General features: G+C 30.7%; 1 long non-coding RNA gene across 2 annotated transcripts in view; it reads right to left on the reverse strand.

The window, feature by feature from the left end:
• Positions 1-26,503, reverse strand: part of LOC139427283 (uncharacterized) — a 46,666-nt gene that overhangs the window by 14,216 nt on the left and 5,947 nt on the right. For both annotated transcript variants that reach the window (XR_011638399.1, XR_011638400.1), the window contains exon 2: positions 17,046-17,097. This is a non-coding gene — a long non-coding RNA (uncharacterized lncRNA). The remainder of the gene's footprint in view (positions 1-17,045; positions 17,098-26,503) is intronic.

Here is a 26,503-nt window from a genome sequence, read left to right on the forward strand (position 1 = left end):
TACACTGTATGGTATGCAGCATGCAGGGGTAATGCATTTCATAAAAATTTGGGGACCCCCAAAAAACTTCTGGCGACCCCCACAGGGGTCGCGACCCCTAGTTTGCGCACCACTGCTTTAGGTGACCTGACACGGATGTTAAAAATTTTAATTAATTAGCAAAAAATCTAGTTTCAGCCTCCACCTAGGTATGCTGCTTTATTTCTTGTGACCTGCATGCTTGATTGCTGGGTTAATTGATCACATTTCAAATGACAAAATTATATAAAAATTTATTAATATATTCCTAAAACTTTTAATTAAAATAACGACTATGTGCATGGTGCAAAAGACTACTGGAACAAAAAGAAACACGTGGGTAATACAGAAGAGGGGGCATAAGTTTTTACTGCGTTTTTGTAAGACTTGCTTGATTATTTCTTTAAAATATACACTGAACAATAAAAATGAATTAAAAATCATTAAACTTAAATATTGCTTTTTCTTTCCCCCACAATGCATGCACGAGATTTACTATTAAACAGGTAAAGACAAGCTGACCAACAGGTTTGTATGGATTTTCTCTTTATGCAAATTTCCAGTTGTCTATGTGTGATTTTTTCTCTTGTTCATTAGCTCAGGGTGCCCAGCCAAATCTTTCAGCAAAAAATAAGCACATTTTAAGTACTTTTTAAGCACTAAAAATATTAACAAAATGCAAACTAGTTATCAAAGACTTTTCATGATCATGATAAAATAACTTGTTTCTGATAGAGAACTTTTCTCTTGATTACAATAGCTACCATATACACAATAGACACACTTGATTACAATAGATCGAGAGATTTTTCGGTTCGATTTCAGAGGATGGAAAATGAAGCCTGAAATTGAGAATATCTTGCAAATTGCAGCAGAGTCGCTCATGAGAGTGCAAGAATCTCACCGAACCCAACCAGTAGATGTACATAAGGACCCGCAAGTATTTTATCAAACATGTAAAAGGATTGGCGCTTTCATACGCTACGGACCGACGGAAAGCCAAAATGCATTGTGTAAAAATGAATTTCGATAAGGTTGAATAAAACAATGTGAAAACTACGCTTTTGCACAATACGTGGCGAAAATCGACATGGTAAAGAAAAAAATTCATTGCCGAAAAGGGAAAATTGAACACTTTTTAAAAACACCCATTAAATGAAGCACCTTTAAAGGTTTTTAAAACGAAAATCGAAATCAAGCACTTTTTATAAACGCTACGTACTATGTAGATTAAAATTTCGCTCTAATTTGCTACGACCATAACTTATGTCTGCATGCTGATCGTGGAAAATTTGTGGAATGATCACGATTTTCTTTGATGGGTTAAAGTAGCGGTTCCCAAATGGTGCTCCGCAGAAACTTATGATTCCATGGAAGATTTAAAGGAGTACCGAGACTTAGAACTTTATAACATTTTTGAAACCTACGAATATATTTAGGTGCAATGATTAAATTATTATTTAATTAATATTTCGGATGTCTTTACGATATTATTTAAAGTAAAGTGACAAAAGAAAAGGCACTTGCTTTTGAAAAAATAAATGCGAATAACTTAGTGATATGACTTATACAAATGTCCATTAGTCTTTCCCACTGTGATCTTCAAATCATAACTAAATTCGTTAGTCAAGAAATGTGTTTCCTGAACAACTAATTTCAACTTAAGTTCTTTTTAGTTTTCATTTCAACGGCTTATTTCATAAATTTTAGCTTATGAAACAAATCCATATCTAGATCAGATTCTGCTTGCGATTTCAACTGTCAGATATCAAACCTAATTTAAGATACGAAAAAATTTCATTACTTCAATTAAATATTTTGAAAATAAAATCGCACTTTATTGATTAATAAATTTATAATTGTCTTTTAGTAGTTTTTGATAACTAGCAGTCTTTCATATTATTGATTTTTAATAATTGTTTGCATATTTACCTAATGAACTTAATTTATGAAATCGGGGTTCCACAGAAGGAAGTTTGATTACTAAGGGTTCCACAAACGAATAAAAAATTGTGAACGGCAAGGATAACGTATAATTTAAAATGTTACTTCTAATAAAAACTACTATTTAACCAAATTAATCAATTTATCAGGATGTAATACAGGATGTTTTTGGTCGTAACATTTTTGGCATTTGCGATAACGAAAATTTTTGTCAGGCTGACGATTCCTCACTAGCAGTTAATGTTCTGAGGAAAATTAAAACACGTGGTTGTTTGGTCGGTTAATGGGCTTAGACATATTTTTGACCATATTTAACAAAAAATTTTGTTGTTCCAACATGAGGAGGTTAGATAATAATAAAGAAAAATATATTACGATTCTCTACAAAATGAAGAAAATTGTGATTCTTTGCGGAAAAGAAACTTTATTGTGTTTTCATTTAGAACAACTTCAACTGTTAATCCTGAACTGCTCGGTATACAATTTCGCAGACATATTTAAATGCAGCTCAGAAACATTCTGTATAAATCTTTCGATGACTGAATAGACATTGAACAGCCGACTCACAACGTTTGATTTTTAAAAAGAGTGAATATGAATCGCGATATGTGTTTTGAATGAACGTGAATATGGATCGCGATGTAGGATTTTTGAATAGCGAGAAAAATAGCAACTTTTTAAACGCCAAAATACGAATCACGATTTGTGATTTTTATATCTCATGAATATAAATCATGATGGATGATTTTTAAATCACGTTTTGTTAAAACGAAATGCGATTTTTAGATCGCGTGAATACGAATTATGATGTGTGACTTTTAAATTGCGACTGCCATAAAAATAAGCGTTTGAAAAAATATTTGTGTTGAAATTGACACAGAGCACGTAAGTGATAATTTTAATACGCGATTCAAACCTCGAGTGCCGTGAAACTATAGTACTAAAAATATCAAGATTTTTCAAACGGTGGGGAAAAGCGTAGTAATAACTATTAAAATCCCTTCATATTTACGATGCAACAGGCATAAAGAAAGCGCGTCAAAAAATAAGCTATTCCTTACTCGCGATTCATAATAATATCGTGCTGAAAATAACGAAATTTTAAAAATGAGTAGCAATAACTTCCAAAAAAAGGATCAAAAGTCATTTAGAGTTGCTATGAAGTTTGTGCATATAAAGCGTGTCATAACTTTCAAAACGTTAAAGGATATTTCGATTTNACAACTTCAACTGTTAATCCTGAACTGCTCGGTATACAATTTCGCAGACATATTTAAATGCAGCTCAGAAACATTCTGTATAATTCTTTCGATGACTGAATAGACATTGAACAGCCGACTCACAACGTATGATTTTTAAAAAGAGTGAATATGAATCGCGATATGTGTTTTGAATGAACGTGAATATGGATCGCGGTGTAGGATTTTTGAATAGCGAGAAAAATAGCAACTTTTTAAAAGCCAAAATACGAATTACGATTTGTGATTTTTACATCTCATGAATATGAATCATGATGGATGATTTTTAAATCACGTTTTGTTAATACTTTTAAATTGCGTGACTTTTAAATTGCGACTGCCATAAAAATAAGCGTTTGAAAAAATATTTGTGTTGAAATTGACACAGAGCGCGTAGGTGATAATTTTAATACGCGATTCAAAACTCGCGTGCCGTGAAACTATAGTAATAAAAATATCAAGATTTTTTAAACGGGAAAAGCGTAGTAATAACTCTATTAAAATCCCTTCATATTTACGATGCAATAGGCATAAAGAAAGAGCTTCAAAAAATGAGCTATTCCTTACTCGCGATTCATAATAATATCGTGCTGAAAATAACGAAATTTTAAAAATGCGTAGCAATAACTTCCAAAAAAAGGATCAAAAGTCATTTAGAGTTGCTATGAAGTTTGTGCATATAAAGCGTGTCATAACTTTCAAAACGTTAAAGGATATTTCGATTTCATAAAAAAATCGCGATATCAGAAACTACGTGAAAACGAGTTGCAATAACTGGCGAAAAGTCATTGGATTTAGGACGAAAACACATGAAGAGCGTCAATAATAATGTAGTATTAAAAATAATGGGATTCTTAAAACTATGAGTTATTCCGCAGCATTAACCATCGAAAAGAAGCGATCGAAAAACTGAATTGGTAGAGATAGGGTACCTCAAATTTTATTCTAACAATTCAAAACTAACTTTCTAATTAACTAACAATTCAAAATTTCTGAATTTTTTTTATTTATTTATTTTTAAAAAAAAATTGAATTATTTACTTTTTTCACTTTGTTCAGGTTGCAGTCACGGGGCGCATATCGAGGATTGCCGGGCCGCATGTTGTGCCCCCCTTCTTTAGACAATTAAAAATAAATTTCTTTAAAATAGTTTGACATACATTTTCTCAATATATCCATCAATGATGTGTTTTTTAAAGATCAAGTACCATTGCCTGCCATACATTTGCCCGGTATATCCTAACAACGCAAGTAAAATAACTACATAGCCTCATTTGGGCAATATTTTCTGAATTAAAAAACAGACAAATATTTAAAATTTAAAAGTTCTTTAAATAATATAAATTTAAGAAGAGATTTTAAGGAGCAATGAAAAATGCATTAAGAAAAAAATATGTTTCTCAAATTGTAACAATTTGTTTTTGAAATAAATGGAAAAGTATGCATTAAGAGTTTCCTTGTGTGATTATTTAACAAATGCTGTTTTCTTGTAATTGAATGGGACATCTTACTTATCCTACCAAACACCACATTCAATTCAATTAACCTATTTTAGGCCATGCAAATAAATTTTATAAAATGTATTATTTTCATTGAAATATGCTTACATTACATTCATTAAGACACAAAAAATTCGTGTATAAAAAATTATATTTTATTCAAGATATATAATGGGGCGTATAGGCACCATTGACCAAATAAATGAACAAACCATTTAGTAGAAAGCTTGTTTATTATGAATTTTTTTTAATTTACTGACTTGCAACTTTAATCCATCATAAAAACATAATGATAAATCTCAAAAGGAATAATTATACATTTTCAAAAAATTTCATTTGTCAATAACCGTTTTGAGTTGAAAAACTTAAATAGTAGTTTAAAAATCTCTCAACAGAAGGTATGTGTACTACAATTGAATTACTATTCATTTTTGGGTGTCTTAAGAACCCTTGACTATAGCAGAAAAATAAAATTAGTGAAAAATATACGTCACAGTGTTAATAAAAAAATATTTTTTGAAATGGTGCGTTTGCGAAATTTTGGCCGAAAATGGGTTAAAATCGGTTGAATCTAAACGTAGACCATACGAAATTTTAGATAAAAGTAAAAACAAAATTAATACATTTAAAAGTGATTAAAAAAATTGAAAAGTGAATTAAGGCAAATAAGAAGGATTGTGCTAGACTTTGAAATGAACTGGTCCTTAGGACTTAAAACTTTTTTTTAATCAAAAATAGGTCCCTATCAAAAATATTAAATTTCTACTTTAAGATATACCCAGGGATGAGAGTAGTCAAAAAGTGATAAAGAGGAAATCCAAGAAAATATATCATTCAAAATCTAAAAATTTGACAAAAAAGTGCGATTTTTAAACTTGTAAATCATGTGATTATAAATCCCGATGGTTAATTTTAAAATTTTATGAATATATGAATATGCATCAAATGCATGATTTTAAATTGAGAGAATAAATCATGATGCGTAATTTTTAGATCACGTAAATACGAATCACGATCCATAATTTTTAAATTGCGCGAATATGAATCCAAATGTCTAATTTTTAAAGCACGCATCAATACGAAAATCGATGTTTGATATTACAACCGCAAAACGAATCACGACATTTGATTTTAAGCTCGCGTGAATACGAATCGCTACGTATGCTTTTAAAAGCGCGTAAATACAAATCGCGATATTGAATTTTTAAATCTCGTAAATAAGAATCATAATGTACGATATTTAAATAGAGTAAATAAGAATCACAATGCGCAACTTTTAAATCAAGTAAATACGAAAATAGATGATTGATATTAAAATCGCGTGAATAAGAATCGAAACATTTGCGGAGTATGGACTAGGGATTTCTAAAAGGTTTGTTTCTATTGTTTATTTTTAGACATGAATAAAAATTTACCAAATTAATTGAAGGAGCAAATAAATATTTTCACCGCAAATCCACCTCATCTCCCCCCCCCCCCGTTTGCTTTCACGCCAAAAAACAGGAAGGGCGAGTGGTGTTGCTTTTAGGCAACGGAGTACCTGCGCACTGGGCACGCACCTCCGATCGAAAAATAATGAAAAGTGAAAAATAGGGGGTCTGTTAATCTAGAGGAAAATAAAGTAAAATGTAATAAAAGAGGGTGGGGTGGGTCTATCTGGTAATTTCATCATGTGGATTGGATAGCCGATGGCATCCATCATACACCTCAAGAAATGCAGCAACGTCTGAATTACGAAAATACGAGCTATCAGGCGACGGATAAAAATACGGAAAATCTTATTTTCTGTGCATAAAATCGAAGAAAGTAGCTAAAATAAGTAAAAGGTGGAGGGGTTAGCAGCTAGGAAGTTGTTTGAATTTTCTGTTTATCTTTGAAAATCGTAAATAAATATAATTGTTTTATTTCAATGACTGAATTTTCATACAAAAAGCGGTATTTTTATTTTTAAAAAAAGCGACACTTTTAGAGAGAATCGGAGTTTTTGATTAAAAGGCTGAAATTCGAGAGACAAAAGCGAAAATCCTCTAAAAAGCGAAAAAATCTCATCCCTGATTATAAAGGTCAACCAGTTTTATCCCAAGGAAATGATTTTTAGGGAAACTTCAGAAGGAGTACAATACTTTCGCTCCGCGAAAAATTAAATTCCTCAAAATATTTCAACGTGTGCAAAAAAAAAAAAAGTTTTCCTCGGAAATTAGCGGGAAAAATGGAAAAATCTAAAAAAAAGCGGAAATAAGCGAATCAGCGGGAGAATCACATCCCTGGATATACCCGAAAAGTAAATACTTTATGATAAGAATAAAAATACCATTGTTTTTTAATCGGTAATAATTTCATAAACCATTAAAACCAAAATATCCAGATCAGCTATTTTAATAAAGGGATTCATATTAATCAAGGGATTCATATTAATCACGGGATTCATGCTGATCAGATTCATATTAATCAAAGGATCATATAAATTAGATTCGTATTAATCAAGGGATTCATATTAATTTGATTCATATTAATCAAAGGTTTTTTATTTATCAGATTTATAATAATAAAGAAACTTAATATGAAACAAAACCTTTTTCTTTTGCACTACACAGGCATTCATAATTCTGACTATGTAATTTAAAATAACATCATTATCACAGACACCTGTATTGTGCGCGCAGTGCATAAAATAAAAATAAAAAATGAACTCACTGAATAACTCTTGACTTAATGACTGGTTCTTTGCCATCAAAGACTCAATCTTAATGGTTCGAAAGTCTACCTTTAAATAAATTGATTATACAGAGAACCCGATATTTTAAGTTACAAAATCAGATGCGAAAACATACTTTTTTACTAACGTAGTATTCTTACGTAGAGCAGAGGAATTTTTTAAAACAAATTGACAGCCAAAAAAAGGGGGGTAGCCGTACTCTGCTCCTAATAATTTCGAGCAGGGGAACAATAAAAATTAAAGACTCATAAATATAAATTCACTTCTTAGCAAAATTTGCTAAATCTTGAAAATATTTTAAGCAAATTGCACATAAATATAAAACTCCTTTATCCTAAAATAATTACACATAAAGAATAATTTTTTTGTCATTTAAAATAATGTAAAGTGATATATATATATATATATACACGAATAGTTATTAATGCAAAGCATACACCAAATTTTTAAATTTCGTGTATTTTTCTATGAAACATTAGTTTAGTGGCCTTCCCTCCCCATGTAAAAACTCCTGTGCAAGCTTATAACTTCCATGGATCATCTTCTTTTTCCAGAATATTAAATGTGATGTCAATAGATGGCGCCACTGGTAAACAAGAATAATCACACTCCCAGTGCTTTGATGGCTTACGACAGTGTTTCCCAAACTTACGACTTTTGCGTACCCTTTCTAAAATTTTCGTAACGCTATGTACCGGAATTAATGTATTTTTATTAGAAAAATTAATGTATTTTTTAAAAAAAATGTTTACTTTTCATTTTTGTCACAAAATTTTCGGTAAAAAATTCTCAAATTTTTGTAAAAAATTCTGCGTTAGAGTGATAAAAACTATATTTTAAAGAATAATCTAAATAAGTAGAATTTATTACAAACCTTTACTATAAAAACAGTGCACAAAAGTTAAAAATCAAAGCTGGCTGTTGACACTACTAATTATTAACTGTTAACTCTGCAAAAATAGCCAAAAGAAAAATACGTAATCGCAAATTTTCATGGTTGCTTTTGATTTTAAATAAAAAAATTTTTAATTTTCGCTTGTTGCAAGATAATTCGCATAAGAACGCGCACCCCCCTAAACTGTTCCCGTACCCCTGGGGGTACGCGTACCACACTTTGGGAAACACTGGCTTACGACAACAGCAACAGTATAGTTATGTATAAAAAAGAAAGTGAAATGTCTGCTATGGATGGTGTTTTCAATATAAATGTACACACTTCTGCTTATTCTGCGAGGCGATATTTTCAAACGGATAATTTTGTTTTCTATAAAAGATATAAATTAGGTAATTTCTGAGCTCAAATCTGCCGTATTTCATAAGATGTTAATGCTATTAAGTAATTCTGGTGAGTTTGAAGTGAAAGTTTCTTTTAGTTATTTATAGATATATTGTTAAAAAAGGAGACATGGTTGCTAGATTTTGAATAACTCGCTTTTTTGGTAGTCTTCATTCGGCCTCTTTTCATTTGCTTATTACTTTTTGTTCTTGTTGCAAGTTGTGCACCATCTTAGGTTAGTGTTAGCATTTAAGTTTATACATTATAATTCAGGTTTAAATTTGAAAGTTAGCATATATTATTGATAAGGTAAGAAGTGTTTTATAACGATTCTTTTTTCAAATGTTAGGTTTGCATATTTATTATTGACCAAACCACATGTTACTACTACATAACACTACTATTTCACAATGAATTTTAAAATTATGTACCCTTTATAATTTTAACATTAATAAAATGATATAAGCGGTTTAAATTTTTTTCTTATCATATAGCGACACTTTTATTAGCTATTGCATGTGGTATTGTAAATCACTGTTTAGGCATACGTTAGTTTCGAAGATTGTATATCCGTAACAAGGTAATAATTGTTTCATAATAATTCTTTTTCTGATATAGATTTCACGTTTTCATAACCTTCGAAATCGCATGATTTCAGTCTTGATCAAGTAGTGGGCCAAATAGCTTTAAAATACACCGGAAACAGTAGCATAGGCGGTATAGACCTTGCAGCATGGAAAATACCATACATATGATAAATATACAGTCAAACCCCGCTATAGTGAACACGGTTTATAGTGGACTCCCGGATATAGTGAACGAAATGTTCGGTCCCGTGCCTTGCTATACATGGATAATGTTATTTTCTGTGGATATAGTGAACCGAAAAAGTGAGGAAGTTGGATATAATAAACTTTTTTCTGTCTTCGGCTGATTTTTTAAAAAATTTTTTTGTAATGATTTTGAAATTTCTACTTCAAAATAAATACACATACTGATTTTTAAAACCATCTACAGAGGGGAATGTAGCGATAAGCATTTTTTCTTGCTTGCTTCTTTTATCTCACTTTCTCATCCCTAATGCACCTGTGCAGATGATGCACCTGTAAGGTGTCAGTGGGATCAATATGAATTTTCTGTCAGAGGGAATGAGTAATTATTATTCATAATTGGTCTAAGGGTTGGACACTAATATGTGTTGATAAGGCCCTCATTTCAACTCCTTTTTGCTTTCAGTTCAGTTAAAAAAATCCTGCAAAGAAGTGTCTCAAATTTAACTATAGCGAGCAGTAAACTTGAGACGTTCTCCATTGATGATAAAATGGACATAATCAGAAAAATTGAAAATGGATGCAATGAAGCTGATATTTCCAGGGAATATAAACTATCCAAATCTGCAGTTTGTAACATATGGAAAAATAGGCAATTAATAACTTCTGCTCATGAAAAAAAATTCAGATGGCAGAAAGAAATTTGAGAAAAGCAGATCACAAGGATGTTGAAGAAGCATTACTGAAAAAGTTCACCAATCGAAGAAGCCGCAATCTTCTGGACAAATGTCGATGAATTTGCTAAGCGATTTTATGATACTACTTTAATGGCAGGTTAGACAGGTTTAAAAAGCGGAATAATAGAAAGTCAGAAAAAATTATCTGAGAGTCGGGAAGTGTTTCCATATCTGATGTTGAGAATTGCTCATCAGCTAAAGATTACTAATTTTTATTCGAACGCGAGACGAAGAGTGATGAAAAATAGCACATTTTTTGCTACTACATAAAATTTTTCAGTCATTTATATGAATATAATGTAATAAAAGGAAGGAGTTTGGGAACCATTAGTGAAATTGCCTGCGTAACGGATATAGTGAACTCCCGGTTATAGTGAACCAAAATTTCGGTCCCTTAAAGGTTCACTATAGCGGGGTTTGACTGTATTTCAAATTGTGTTACAAGCAGGTTTCCTTTATTAGTTTAAAGAATTTTGATCTTTTGAAGTTAGTTTATTATTAGTTTTAGTGCCACTTGTTCTTTCATAGTTGATTTTAAAGTCCCAAAAATTCAGTTAAATTTGTATTGTATTAGAAGTTGGAGACAAACTGCAAACCCATGCGTAACTCGGATAAATCATGTTTTTGCGCTTAGTTGTTTTGTTTTCCTTCCATTTATGGTGCAAATATAGTTATTTAATTAATGTTATGTATTATTTAATAAATAGTAAATAAAGTATTTTCCGTTAACTGTTTCTCTTCTTAAATTATAATTTAATTTAGAATTATCAATCTATAAGTCTAAAATTAAGATTCCATTATTCCTTATTAAATTGTCGGTATCAATAAAAAAAAATATCAGACGTACGCGATAGGAATCGATTTAAGTTTAATTAATGTTGTTTAAATACAAAATTGATTTTCTTATAAATTTGAAATGTTGCAAAATCTTATAGAGCCGGGCTGGTTCAAGGGATAGAGCGAACCGGGTTCAAGTCCCAGCTATGGCTGGTCGAATTCTGCACCCGGCTAGCACTGACCGCAGTGCTGAAGTAAAAATATCCTCAGAGGTAGACGTATCATGGGTTTAAGTCCTCTTGCCGTCAGGCTAACCATGGGTGGTTTTTCTCTTCATGTAACGCTATTCATAATTTTATTTAAAATTATTTGAATTGATTTACAATAAACGTATGGTTTAAATTCTGTTCAAACAGTATTAGTAACAAGCAGGTGAATATTAAAAACAATTCGTCCGGAAAAAAACATTTCAAAAATCATGTTTCAAATTTGTTTCTTTAATTTTAGAAATTTTAAAAAAGTAATTTCAATAATGTATTCCTTGTGAATAAAATGGAAAATTTAATTTTTTTTTTCAATTTTAACAATATTCAAATTTTAAAGAAGGACAATTTAAAAAACTCACACTTATTTTTAATTTTTCGAGATGTAGTACTTTTTTTAAGTCACATTTTAAATTCTTTAAATTATCTATGATATAAACACATACAAAAAATTGCTATTGTGTTTTTATATTTATTTTGAAAATATTTTTGTATGAATTTTATTCTGCAAAATACATTTTGCTTACATATTTTAGCTAATAGTAGCATAAAATTTAAAAATACATCTTTCGTGTTCAGTTTATATTCTGAATTAATTCAATATTATACTTAAGAAAAGTTATTATAAATGAATAAGTATTTATTTTTGGCAGTTTTTTAGGGAGAAAGGTTGTTTTTTCTTATTTTTAAAAAAAAGCTAAGGAAAAATAAATAAATAAAGGGATAAGAATTATTTGCATCTCCAGTAAAAACTAAAAATTTCTGTTGTTGCGGCAAGCTTGCTCGGTGAATTAAGCGAATTTAAGGCAAAGACGGGTTTCTTATGTTTCAGTGGCGCCATCTATGGCGTAAATTACCAATTCTATCACACACATCATAGCCCATTTACAGGGCTGACCCATTCATATATCCATTTATTCATCCACAGATCGTAAATTTGACCTGAACTAGAGAACGATCAATCTCCAATTCAGTACCCCTAGATTTATGATATGTTTCGGGAACATAGACATGATTGGGAATTATATGTTTTAAGAAGACTTTGTGACCTGTCATACTTAACGTGCACCAGTCGCCATTTACTACACGGGGAGTCTTTAACCTGCGGTGATCGAACTCACGATCCCTTGGACATGGGCCGCACGTTCTATTAACCAGCCTGTCCTGGCAGTACTTAAAATTCTAAATCTTAAATATTGCCATTTCCTATTTGGGATCAAACTTTCAAGTGAAATAATTTCAAAAAAGTTCTTATGTTTGTAAATATAATTCTTATGTATTACTCAGTTTACTTATAATGCAAAATGAAATAACAAAATTTTAATTTTTGAATACCCATAATGATGATTTTTGCATTATTGTGGAAAAAATTATACTCTTAATATTAAATTTGTTTTTAGATTTATTGATAATTTAATTATCTTTAATTTCCAAGATTATACTATTTTATTAAATAATATTTACCACGAGGAATTAATCTTGCTCCGAAATCATGATGATAATATTAATTTAAATTTTTTGGATTTGGGTATTATAAAAGAGGAAAATATCTGCTTATGTTGATTTATACGATAAAAGAAATGATTTTAATTTAATATAAATAAACTAATTACTTGGATTTCTAATGTTTCTAGGAACATCTATTTAAATACCATTTTTAATGATTTAGGTAAATTAAAAGAATATGTAATAATATTTATTTATCCTAAGAACAAATAGATAAACTCTTTCAAAATTTGATAAAAAACAAAGAATACCAATTTTAGAATTTCATCCATAGTAATGAAATTCTACATAAAATTATTGAGTTAATTGTATATTATTGCAAATAAATTCACTAAAAATTTCTTTGTTAATTTATATAATTTTTACCATGTGCAAATTCATTTCGGGAAAATCCGTGGCTAAAACTACGTGCAAAACAGGCAATTCATGTTTCTTTCTCTTTCCTATTTTATTTTTTTTCTTAAATGAATCTTAATTTTCTAAAATTATTAATTGTCAACTTCTTATTCTATATCCAATATAATATTACCTTGCGCACATCCATTTTCGGGCCCATCCGTGGTAACTAACAAATCAAACGCACTTCAGTACTGCAGTAAGAACGCACTTTAATACAAAACCCCTCTATTTACGCTTTAACCTAAATTTGCGCTTTTGGTTTCATATTTTACAATCTGGCAATCTTGTTACGAAAATATTTTAAATAATTTTTGAAAAATTCCCCTTTCATGTAGGTTCATTTGAATTTGCTACACGCTTTATAGATTTCGTTTCACGCTTTAATCTGTTTTTTTTTTCTTTACATTTTATTTTCTGTTTTTGCGTGATATTTTTATTTAATGTGTTCTATTTTATTCGTTGTAAAGTTTTTGAGTGCTCCTTACACTATTGCATTGGTATATTTTGCTTTGGCTATATTATACAATATTAGAAAGCACTCCTTTCTGCGGATATAATCGTGTGAGCTGATGAGAAGATTATATCTTTTATTTTCCAGATTCTTGTAATTTTTTTCCTTTTTTTCGGATTTTTCTGCTTCCAGTTTCTTTATTATTTTTATCATTATTTTTCTTCCCCCCCCCCTTTTCTCACAGAAGATAGAGCGTCCGTCTTCGGTAAACCGGATTCGAATCCCAGCGATGGCTGGTCAATGCGAATTCCACACCCGGCTTGCACCGACCACAGTGCTGACGTAAAAATATCCTCAGAGGTAGACGGATCATGGGTTTAGGTCCCCTTGCCGTCAGGCTAACCATGGGAGGTTTTCCTCCTCATATAACACAAATGTTGGTTAGTTCCATCAAAAATCCATCATTCTCCGCTAAGGCAAAATTTGTCCCAATACCTTATCCATGAGATCCTTTTTTACTGGATTGGATTCAAAATTACAAGGCTATGGAGTTTATTATTATTAGTCGTAAACAAATAATTGGAACAGCTGTTCAAAGCCGGTTATAAAATAAAATAAAAATCTTGTAGATTTATGTATGAAAAAAGTACTGTAAAGAAGTATGCTTATGGTTTTTTTTAAAAGCATTTTCTTTTATATGCATTAAATAATTTGTTTTTATGCCTTTACTTCATTCAATTTATTTTGGTATTAAACGAAGTTAGTGAAATATGTTTGAAATGAGTGTATTGTACTAATAGCCCATTTAACGTTGCATTTCGTAAATTGATAGGTAAATGAAGTATTTTCTATCAAATGTCAATTCTTCATTCATAATTTCATTTCAAGTTATTTGAATTGATTTAAAATGCACGTATGGTTTAAATTCTGTTCAAACAATATTAACAACAATCATGTAAGCATTAAAAACAATTCAACCGAAAAAAATATTTAAAAAATCATGTTTTAAATTTGCTTCCTTCATTTTTGAAATTTAAAAAAAAAATTTCAATCCTTGTCAATAAAACAGAAAATTTCAAAACTTTTTTTTTTCAATTTTAACAATATTCAAATTTTGAAAAAGGAAAATTTAAAAATCACACTCTGTTTTAATTCTTCGAGATATATTAATACTTTTTTTATGTCACATTTTAAATTCTTTAAACTACCTATGATATAAACACATACAAAAAATTGCCATTGTGATTTTATATTTATTTTAAAAAAAATTCGTATGACTTTTATTTTTCAAAATACATTTTGCTTACATATTTTAGGTAATAATAGCATAAAATTTAAAAATACAATTTTCGTGTTCAGTTTATTATCCTGAATTAATTCAATATTATACTTAAGAAAAATTATTATAAATGAATAAGTATTTATTTTTTAAAGTTTTTTAGGGAGAAAGGTTTTTTAAAAAATAAGCCTTTATTTTTGCTTAAATAATTTTTTAATTTGCTTAAAATTCTGTTTCTAATGCCACTAGCCAATATCTGCAAGCCTGCTTGGTGAAACTAAGCAAATTTTAGGCAGATGTGCGTTTTTTGTGCTTCAGTGGAGCCACCTATGGTCAAAAATACTTATTCAGATACGTACACACATACGTCACAGTCCATTTACAGGGCGAACCCATTCATATATCCATTTATTCATCCACGTCTCCTAATTTTCACCTGAACCCGAGAATCTCCAATTCAGTACCCCAAAAATATGATTTGTTTTGTGAACATAGAAGACTTTGTGACCCGACAGATTTAACGGGTAACGGTCACCACCTACTACACGGAGTCTTCGGCCAGCGGTGATCGAACTCACGATCACTTGGACATGGGCCAACCTAACAAGCAGGGTATCCTAGCAGTACTTAAAATTCTCAATCTTAATTACTTCCATTTCTTATTTGGAATCAAACCTTTATGTGAAAAAAATTTCACAAAATTTATTATGTATATATAGATATTTCTTACGTATAAACCAGTTTACTTATAATTTAAAATGACGTAACAAAATTGTAATTTTTGAATAAAAAATATCAATTCTCAAACCAAATATCCTTCTCAGTTTGCATTATATTTAAAAAATGTAAATAATTTTTTTCAAAAATAAGAATAGAATCAAACACTTTTTGTAAGCAACATCACTTTACCGTAAGATAAGTCGTGGTTTGGCATAATCCGTTTAAAAAGGAAGTGGATTCTGACGTCATAATCCCGCCTTTTTTTGAGTCACGTGAAGCTATTTTCGTTTCAAGCTAATTTTCAGTGATGATTTTAATAAATTCAGGTTAATTTTGAACCAGTTGATTTTTAAAAGTTTTAAGTTATAGACTTGTCAAAATAATCAGCATTACTCGATTACCCTTCGTATGCAGGTTGTTTGCTCTTAATATTAATTTTACCTCTTTGCGCATTCCGCTATATCTCAAGAACTTTTAACGAAAATTAAAAAGATTCCGTACTAAATTATAAAATTTGTTTATCCATTGATAATTCAATGCAAAAATGTTTAATTATTTTTTTTTTGTATTTTATTTAAAAATGGCCGAAGAAATTTTGAATTGCAAGGTATACATTTTTCTGCATCATTTTAAATAATGCAATTTTAAATGGTGAAATACAAAATTTAATGAAATCGGACGAATAGATCCTAAGAAATCGAATTTTTAAAAATACTTGAGTCGTATTGTTTGAAAAAGTCTTATATTTAAAAATTGATTTCTCAGAAACTAATCGGTCAACATCGCTCAAACGTTGTATTAGACCATTTAAAGTATTAACAACATTTAATATAATGCAAAAATTGTATACCTTAGAATTCAATTTTTTACTATTACTAAATAAAAAAATGAAAGATAAAAAGTATTTACTGAAAGTTTTATTTTGCTTGAAATTATTTCTGGATAAACGGAGCTCATTTGAAGTTTTATATGAAAAATCTTTTAATTCGCTTAAAAATTCAAGATATGATCAAATACGCAAAAAGTAAAATTAACATAAAGGGGTCCAAATTCTGGACCACTCTTTAGTCCACATTACTCGAATCTTATTTCTCGGCTACCCCTTATTCGAATCCGTCGAGCAAACGATATGTTTATTCAAAGAAAGTACCTTTTTGTGTCTGATTTCGTAACTTAAAATATCGTTTTCGCACAATTAATTAGCATGTTGTACACCTCGAATCATTCAGACCAAGAATGTAAGATTCAATTATTAGATCAAAAATTTCATTTGTTATTTTTTTATGCACTGTCACATGCTTATAGCAGCTGTAGTTTCAATTTGTGCTACAGTTTTGAAAAAGAAAATCCAGAAAATGAGACAGGAAATAAACAGGCAATAAAAAATTAAAATTTTTGGACAAAACTAGCGAAGATTTCAAAATTGATAAGACATGAGAATTATAATCTTACCTGTGTTTTGCTGTACTACATTATGTAGCTCATTTAACACCATAGCTCTTTCCTATAAGAAAAATAGTTGCTTTAGTAAAACCATAGTTAAAAAAAAAAGACAGCAGTGTAAATATTTCAAAAAAAAAATGAAGGGTATGTTACTACTCCCTCTGGGGTTGGGAACAATTTGGTTCCATATCCAGACGTTACCTCTTATGCGTTTTTCAAATTCCGATATTTTGATTAAGATATTAAAATACACATACTACAAATTTAATTTACCGCTTTACGAGGTCAATGCGTGACAATTTAAACGAAAAACTATATAGTTTTTCTTTTACTTTTATAACTTTTTTATTGACAGTTTCTTCCCTTCGGTTTTTCATACTAAAAATATCGCATTTAAGTAACCGCGTTTTTTTTTCATTGTACTAACTTCATCGTTGTTGTTGTCTCTAATTCCACTTGCCACATGGACAAGCCTGCTTGGTGAAATCCAGGCAAAGTTAAGGCAGAGTGTGCGTTTATTGTTTTTCAGTGGCGCAATCTATGGCCAAGAATTCGACTTCTGCCACACCATACGTCGCACCCATTTATAGGGTGGACACATTCATACATTCATCCACAGATCGTAATTTTGACCTGAATCAGAGATCGATCGATCTCCAATCCAGTACCCCAAGAGGTATTGATTTGTTATGGGAAATGGAGGACTTTTGCGATTCGACAGATTTAACGTGCATCAGTCACTCTACTACATGGGGAGTCTTCGGCCGGCGGGGTTCGAACCCACGAACTCTCAGACGTGGGCCCAGCGCCCTACCGACCAGGCTCTCCCGGCCGCGATATTCCACTATGACTAACTCTTCGCCAAGGGCACTTCTTCGCCAAACTGCGCGATAACTGTTTAATTGTTATACGTGCATATGTACGAACGAGTAGAAGCGTCTGTGGCAAACCTTCACTGTAAACAAGGAACATCGTCTTTTTAAACTTGATTACTATTATTTTTTTTAGTAAGTCCCGCAGTGGATTGATCGTTAAGACACGGTTCCCAGCAGATCACCGAAGTCAAGCATCACTGGGTGCGGTCAGTGTGCGGATGGGTGACCCTCTTGGATCAGTTTGCGTAGGAACCGAGGGTGTGCGGTATTGGTCCTCGTTAAACTGTGCTACCGTAAAGTGCTCGACTTCGCGTGTAGGTCGTCGGGCTACCGAAGCGGGGGTGCCATCTCCTCCGCAGAGGATCAAAATTGTGATGGCATGTCTTCGGATCATCCTCCGGGATGTTTCCCAGACCGTCGCCAATAGCCCATTGTGCAGCTCTAGTGCGACGTAAATTAACAACAACAATAATAATAAACTTGATTATCGTTATGGAGATCTTTAAAAATAATTGCCTTAAAGAATTACAGAAGTATTAAGAAGATTACTTTCAATTCTTTGTATTTAACTGAAACCAATGATTACTTAACAGTTCTAAATTGATCTATTATTTTATTGATTTTACTTATTAATTTTTGCAGTTGAAACACATTGCTTTCCTCAAAATTCAGTGGGCTGGAATAAGTTTTTTTTTCTTGTTTTTTTTTTTTGTAATTTATCAACAAGATACCATCATCATTTATCAACATGTATCAGCAAGATACTTGTGCTAATAATTTATTCATTTAAAATATAATAAACCAACATTTAAATTTAGCACCAGTTTTTACTACAATTCAGCTATGTAAATCTTGTAAGATTACCTATTTAATTCTTTTTATCTGCTTATATTTCCTCAAAATTTCTATTTAGGTCGAACATATCTGTGTGTTTTTGTAAATTTTTGATATTGCTTTATTTTACGCATAAATGTTTCTGACTATTTTTAAAAAAATTGACCTAAATGTTTTAATATGTTATTTAATATTATATATTTTAAATCAAATTTTTTTAAATAAAAAATTTTGATGTCGATAAGATTTGATTCGATTTGAGAATTGTATATATAAAATGTAATCTATCAAAAATCAAGATCAGTAACAAAACAAATTCTACTCTGACCATACATTGCGTCCCCTTATTGTGTAATATAATGTATGTTTATTATTGCTTTATAATAAAATATATTTTTTCTAATTAAGTTGCTTAATTTTATTTGTTACATTTTTTCAATATATTTTTATTGTTTTAAGGAATTAAATTTATATATTTAGTTCCTTTAATCCTTAAACTTTTTTTTTGACAAACTGATATAAGTTGTCATTTTGGACCACATTATTAAAGTTATTACTATATCAAGATCGATATAATTCTCCTGATTTTCAACAGAACTTTTAATTTTGCTATTTCTCTTAACTTGGAAATATTTAAAGTAATCTTTTAAATAAGGTTACTACATTTTCGCAAGACATTACAATGGTGGTTTCTTTCGCTGAACTAAAAATTTATGAAGCTAAGACATTTATTTTTATTTAATTTTCCCTTCTATTTGAGCTTAGTGTTGATAAAAGATGCAAAGAATAGTTGTTTGGTTGAATACCTGATACATGCAGAAGAGATGCAGGCAAATATTTGGTTACTAATTGCGACTCGTAAATTCTATTTCGGGCAAAATACTATACGTTGATTATAGTTTAAACAGCTTTTTAAATTAAAACATTCTATTTGTAAGTTTTCCAAAGGATTATAATTACCACTTTACTATAATTGTTAAATTTTAAAAACATAATAACAGAATAATCCTCTTAGAAACAAGTTTTTACCATGCTATTTCTTTTTCCATTTTTGCACATTTTTTCCCACAATAATATATAAATATTTATTATAACATTCGGAAAAGGAAATCAGATGGTTATCAAATTCATATCTATATTTTAAATTTAATTAATTTAATATGCTATTATATTTAATAATTAATAAACACTTAAAATTTATGCATGAATATAACCCATGGATTTTGTTGCTCTAAATAGATCAACTGATATCGAAATGTATTTATATTCGACCAAATCGAATATATTTGATTTTTGAAGCAAATAAGACAGATACAAAATAATTTTTGCATTATTACTATTAATTCAAATTTACCATATCTTTTTCACTTCATAAATTTTATAAAATTGTAGTTTCCCTGAACACAAAGACAAATGATTTCAAAAGTGTTTTATTATTAAAAATTCAAGATAATCTAAATTAATGAAAATAATTAAAAAAGCACTTTTAAAAGAAATGCATGTGCATGAAAGAAAAGATTTGTCATTTCATTTAAATTTTAGTACATAATCATTAAAATAAAATGTACTCATTGAATTGCAGCATATTTAGTATTTCTCTCAACATTTTGTGGTTGTCTAAATGCTACACCATATAATTAAGCANACTACCATTTATAACGATATATTGTAGCAAGTGTGGGAAGAATTCTGCCGCATCACCAAAGATTCACAAATTGAACGGTTTTTAAAAAAAGTCTATTTATCAAGTAAAATTCGTTGATAAGTCTTTCTAACACAGGATGGATTTGTTTCTCACCTTGCATATCACCTTACCATTTAATTTATGTGCTATTTTTATTATTCGAGACAACTTTGTCTCGATTAAGAAAAGTAGCACATAAATTAAAAAAATTACATGAAAAAAAGCTCAAAATACATCAACTGATATCGAAATGTATTTATATTCGACCAAATCGAATATATTTGATTTTTGAAGCAAATAAGCCAGATACAAAATAATTTTTGCATTATTACTATTAATTCAAATTTACCATATCTTTTTCACTTCATAAATTTTATGAAATTGTAGTTTCCCTGAACATAATCAAAGACAAATGATTTCAAAAGTGTTTTATTATTAAAAATTCAAGATAATCTAAATTAATGAAAAAAATTAAAAAAGCACTTTTAAAAGAAATGCATGTGCATGAAAGAAAAGATTTGTCATTTCATTTAAATTTTAGTACATAATCATTAAAATAAAATGTACTCATTGAATTGCAGCATAGTATTTCTATCAACATTTTGTGGTTGTCTAAATGCTGCACCATATAATTAAACATTATATTTTATTTGTGAATCAAGTTTTGTTTAAATTTTTTTACTCTATAAACAAAATTAAACGTGATCGCACCCTTATTAGTGTATAATTACAATATTTTGTGTTTCACATAAAGATTTAATAAATGTGACTAACCAAGTTTGAACATTGTAGGTTAATATATGAGGACCATACTGCCCAAAACAGAAAATATCAGTTATTACGCAAATTCACTTTGGAAGAAATGTTTAGTGACTGTTTACAGGATATTAACTTTCTACTGGAATGAAATGTTGATAATTTCATATTAAAACGGTGAGACTATACTAAAAATGGCTGGGTTTCCTTTTCGAGGAGAACCATTGTTTCTTGATGGTAAAAAAAGTTGGATGAAATGAAAACAAAAAGTAGGCAAAATTTAAGACACTGAACGCAATCATAGCGAAATAATTTATTATTTTTCTGCATTATGTTTTAAATTAAATTCAAATAAAAATTATTACTAAATGTATTAGTTTATCCTTATTTACCCTTACAGTAAATTGGATATATTGCATTTAACTCATTTTGAAGTCATTTTTATTTAGATTTTAATTACTTTTTATAATTAATATGACTATGTAAATATTTAAATAACTGGCATAGATAAAATTGTTTGTATTAATTCAGGTTTTAGTTTTGAAATTTACAAGAAACTGCCAAATATTTTGCTTGCTAATACTTTTTCAAAACTAAATCTATTTTAAAAAAATAATTTTTAGAAATCAGTAGGGGAAAGTGGGGTCAATTNAAAAAAAAAATAATTTTTAGAAATCAGTACTATTCTTGTGAAATTATCAAACATCGTTTTTCACATGAGAACCAACATATTATATCAAGCAAGTCTTTAAGTCTTACTTTGATGAGTTATTTCTTAAATAGCAAAGAAGAAACCAAGAATAATTTTTAACAACTGATTGAAATATGGATTGATTAACCATAATTTTTATAAAAGGTATGGTAATTGTTGTGTAGTGCTAAACTTCCTGATATTAATTATTTCTCTAGTAAATTTATAAAAAAAAAAAATTCAACATTTAGTTCTAAGCGGAAATATGATTCTATCGATGAAATCGTGAATGGAAGAAATGTTTATTTGTCAATATAATAAAATTGCGTTGCGCCATGTAAATACAAACATATAGTTGTATAATTAATTACTGCACCATTTTTACGTTACTTGAATTAAAAAGAAGTTTCGTTATACGAAACAATTAACGTGAAACTAAAACATACGGAAAAAAACAATTTATATATCTTAAGTAATTTTATTGTTCATTTAAATTAACAAATTTTTGTACATGCGAGTTCCACCGATCATTACATAAACAAAAACTACTTGCACTCGTATAAAAAAATACATAATAGCGGTTGAAGTTTAATCTCGTACGATTCGAGAAAGCGTGAGATTCATTGATTTGGCGTGTTAAGAATTCGCACGCCAAACAGTGCCCCAGAGTTAGTCAAAGTGAAATATCGCATCCCGGCCTGTCGGTAGGCCTGGATAGTAAGTAGTTCATTGTAACTTAATCGTAGAATCCATTACAATTTCAAATTTATTTTGAGAACTAATTTTTTTCATAAAGAGTTAGTTTTAATTCCGACATTTTGATGTGATGTTATGATGATGCGACGCTTCAAAATTGAGTGCTGATCATATTCTGACGTGCTCAAATCACGTTACGTAAATCTATATCGTTTAAAGAATTTTTAGACTATTTTTGCAAGGTATTTAAAACTCAAATATTTTCAACATATTACGACACTCAAGGACGTACTCAGAGTCTCAGCTGCGATGGCCGAAATAGTGAGGCATTTTATCATGGTTAATAAAAATGAGATTTTGTTTTTATTAAAACTATTACTTTTCATTTTTTTTTAAAAATTGTTTTCGCATTTAACGATCAAAACTCTGACTAAATATAAAAAATAATTTTTAACATTATTAAACAATAGTACTGCAACTAAAATTCTTAATAATACTAATAATAAAAAAGTTTATTATTTAATCACTGCAAACTAATTACTGAATAAATAAGTTAACTCAGTCAGTTATTTCTTTTTTCAAATCAAACTCAAAACGTTAAAGGATGGTAAAAACAGAGAACTAACCTGTCGGATGAAAAGTAAATTAATTCAGATGAGAAAACGTTTTAAAACAAATTATTCTTGGTAGAACAAGTCTTTATTCTTTACTTACAAGCAGTGATACTCAACCTACACTTTTATTAAATTTTGAAATTACTTAATTATTAACTTAAATAAATGTAATAAAAAATGAAATGGGCATAAATTAAATATATTTATTGCTAATGAAACAGCAAATTATTTTTCTCACTGAAAGGAGTACTTTAAAATATGAAAATAATTATAATTTATGAAATATATATAATTTATGAAATGAATAATGAAAATTCATAATTTAAAAGTTACATTCTTATCTACTTTTAAGCTCTATACACAAAAAAAAATATTGTTTCTTAATTTATTTACTTTGCGGTGACACCAGTTTTAAACTGTAATTTTCGCCAGTTTCTTCCACCAGTTTCTCACCGCTATTTTTACTCCCGCCAGCTTGGCGAGTAAAGGTTTTGAGGAAATGGCAACCCTGTGGTAAACATCCTCCATCGGGTAAAGAACTGGCACTTATGGTTTGTCTATGGTATCCCCGAGGCAGGGTTGTTGTTCTTGTAGTTCATTTAAGTCGCACTAGAGCTGCTCAATTGGCTATTGGCGACGGTCTGGGAAACATCCCTGAGAATGATCCGAAGATATGCCATCACAATTTTGATCCTCTGCAGAGGGAATGGCACCCCGGCTTCGGTAGCCCAACGACCTGCTCGCGAAGTCGAGCACTTTACGGTAGAACAGTTTAACGAGGACCAATACCGCGTACCCTTAGGTCCCTATGCAGACTGATCCAAGTGGTCACCCATCCGCACACTAACCACAGCCGGTGATGCTTGACTTTGGTGATCTGCTGAGAACCGTGTCTTAACGATCAGTCCACTGCGGGACTCCCCTAGGCCGGTATGGCCTGGCTGGTAGGGAACTGGGCCCATTTCTAAGAGATCGTGGGTAGACTCCCCATGTAGCAAATGGTGACTGATCCACGATAAATCTTACGTTAAATCTGTCGATCTAAAGGAAATCTTAAAACTTGCTGTCGCTGTGACGGCGACAAATGATCTGACAGCCAAACGCTCGTGTCCCTTATTTGTATTTGATAAAAAAAAAAACGAATTTAAAATTTTTAGAGGATTCAGGTATGGAAGTAAGCTGCTTGCCCGTCCAGAAAATGATTAGAAATTTACACCTTGATCCATTACAATTATTTAAAGCTAATAATCAAAAATATTGACGTGTCAGCGTGGCCGAGAGGTCTGAGTCGTCGTCCAAAGCAGTGTTCGATCCTCAGAACTCTTAAGAAATTATAAAACTCTAAAATAAGCTTTTATTTATTATTTATCTTTCTTCTAAAGTTTCTAGAAAGTTCTAATACGTCATTTCCTGTTCCGTTATTATTCCTATAAAGGACTGGGTGTTTCAAGCCGACACGACAGTTGCTTTGGTCCCTGTACTTTGAAGGTGTTACATAAATCTCTTCAACTTTTTAGACTAATTCGTATTTATTCTACGTGACATTATTGACCTACGTTATTGAACATTAATTGACCATTACGAAGAGACTGCAAATAAAAAATTGCTACTGTGCCTATTCCAATTATTTTCAGAGCACTTAGGGCTGTTGATTGATTTAAAATGGCGTAAATTAATTGATGTCACTTTTCTTTATTTGGCATAACTACCGAAACTGATACTTTTTAAATAAAATTAATTTCAGGTGACGTATATTCTTTTATTTTATAACCGTCGTTGAACAGCCGACCCAGTTCCTTGGATTTACGACTACTAATGTTCAACTCCGTAGCCTTGTCATTTTGAACCCAATCCAGAACACAAGAGAACTACTGGATCAAGTATTAGCACAAATTTTGCATCGTGGCCGACTTATTGATGGAACAAACCCGCATTTGTGTTACATGGGGAAGAAAACCACGAAAACCTGTCATGGTTAGCCTAATGGCAAGGGGACTCTATCATATACCTACCACTGAGGATATTTTACGTCAGCACTGTGTTCGATGCAAGCCGTGTGCGGAATTCGAATCAATCAATTGTTGCTGGGATCGAACCCGGGTCACCTCATTGGGAGGCGAGTGCTCTATCCCCTAAGCCACCACGGCTCAAATGACACATATTAAATTTTCCGGAATTAACTAAGTTAACATCAAAAATTAAGCAGGCGTATCATAATACTGTACATTATTTCGATGCAACTGGTTCTCCTACACACAGGAAACCTAGTCCAAAAATATAGGATGCTGGCGGAAATATAGGAAAATATAGGAATATAGGATGTAAAAACAAGAATTTCAGTTCATGCTAGAGCAGGGCATTCGCCGGTCTTCGATGTCACAATGCTTGTCTCCACTCCTAAAAGCTCAAGAAATATTCGACCAGATAGGGGACTAGAGGAAAATAAACACACAATTTTTAAGTTTCCTTTTATGAATTTTGGTCTGTGAGGAGCAGAGCAAACTTTTCGGAGGTTCATTAATAAATGTAAAATTCATTAGATTTGCCTTTTTGTAAATTTCCCTTTTTGCTATGTTAACCTCGGTGATATCCTTATTTTTAGTGAATCAGAGGAACAACCAGGGTGCGTAGCCAAATCTCTCATCAAAAAATAAACACCTTCATTACTTTTTAAGCACTCAAAAAATATTTTTAAGCACTATATGCATTAACTAAATGCAAAATAACTTTCAAAGACTTTACGTGATCGTGATAAAATAACTAGTTATTGACAAAGAACACTTTTCTTGATTATATTAGCCATTATATAATGATCGAGAAATTTTTCAGTTCAATTTCAGTGGGTGGAAAATGATGACTGAAATAGAGAATATCTTGCAAAATATAGCAGAGTTCTACATGAGAGTGCAATAATCTCACTGAACCCAACTCAGTAGACGAACATGCGGATTCGCAAGTATTTCATCAAACATGTAAAATGATTGGCCCTTTCATAAGCTAGGGACCGACGGTGAGCCGAAATAGATTGTGATTGAATGAATTGTGAAAACGTTGCATAGAACAATGTGAAAAGCACGCTTTTGCATATTTGTGCTGAAAATCGACATGGTAAAGAATCGAATGGTCGAATGGTTGTCGCTTTCATACAATATGGACCAACAATACGTCACGGTTCCCAGCAGCTCACCGAAGTCAAGCATCACTGACTGCGGTCAGTGAGTGGGGGGGGGGTGACCACTTGGATTCGTATGCGTATGGTGTGCGGTATTGGTCCTCGTTAAACTGTTCTACCGTGAAGTGCTCGACTTCGCGTGCTG

This window comes from Parasteatoda tepidariorum, chromosome X2 (assembly GCF_043381705.1).
Source record: "Parasteatoda tepidariorum isolate YZ-2023 chromosome X2, CAS_Ptep_4.0, whole genome shotgun sequence".
Taxonomy (NCBI): domain Eukaryota; kingdom Metazoa; phylum Arthropoda; class Arachnida; order Araneae; family Theridiidae; genus Parasteatoda; species Parasteatoda tepidariorum.